This window comes from Penaeus monodon, chromosome 21 (genome assembly GCF_015228065.2).
Source record: "Penaeus monodon isolate SGIC_2016 chromosome 21, NSTDA_Pmon_1, whole genome shotgun sequence".
NCBI classification, from domain to species: domain Eukaryota; kingdom Metazoa; phylum Arthropoda; class Malacostraca; order Decapoda; family Penaeidae; genus Penaeus; species Penaeus monodon.
Genome location: NC_051406.1, coordinates 1,690,297 through 1,690,731, shown reverse-complemented (window position 1 = coordinate 1,690,731; position 435 = coordinate 1,690,297). Strand labels below are relative to the sequence as shown.

General features: G+C 34.5%; 1 protein-coding gene across 1 annotated transcript in view; it reads left to right on the top strand.

Moving 5' to 3' along the window:
* Positions 1 to 128, top strand: part of LOC119586099 (KH domain-containing, RNA-binding, signal transduction-associated protein 2-like) — a gene marked incomplete at its 5' end in the record, with an annotated part of 32,425 nt that extends 32,297 nt beyond the window's left edge. The window contains 1 exon segment of the mRNA XM_037934791.1: positions 1 to 128.
* Positions 129 to 435: the final 307 nt, after the last annotated feature.

Here is a 435-nt window from a genome sequence, read left to right as displayed (position 1 = left end):
ATGTCAGAGAGAAAAATTAAGAAAGAAACATGAGAGAAAATGTATTTTTTAGAATGGAAAAATGAATGATTTTTTTTTTTGGCTTGTAGAAAACGGAAGTGATACTTCCTTTTCCATGGAGAAAAAAAGAAAAGAAAAAAAGTTGGATATACATATTTGTGCCGCCATTCTCATGCAAATCAGTGAATAAGAAGGTGTATTATCATTTCGTTTGGATATTTCGTTAAGTAGTATTTACTTCAGCTGTGAAGAAAAGGGAAATGTTATGACTCGTGTTGCATGACGCTGAAATGCTACTGATAAAGAATGCTTTCAAGCAGTGCAGGAAGTTTCTCGCTGTGTGTTTTTTTCTGTGCTTGTTGGTCAAAAGAAAAGTTGTTTTGGAGTGTCTGCTCGAGTGCTTGTCAAATGCACTCAGACATTGTGAAGGAAAGT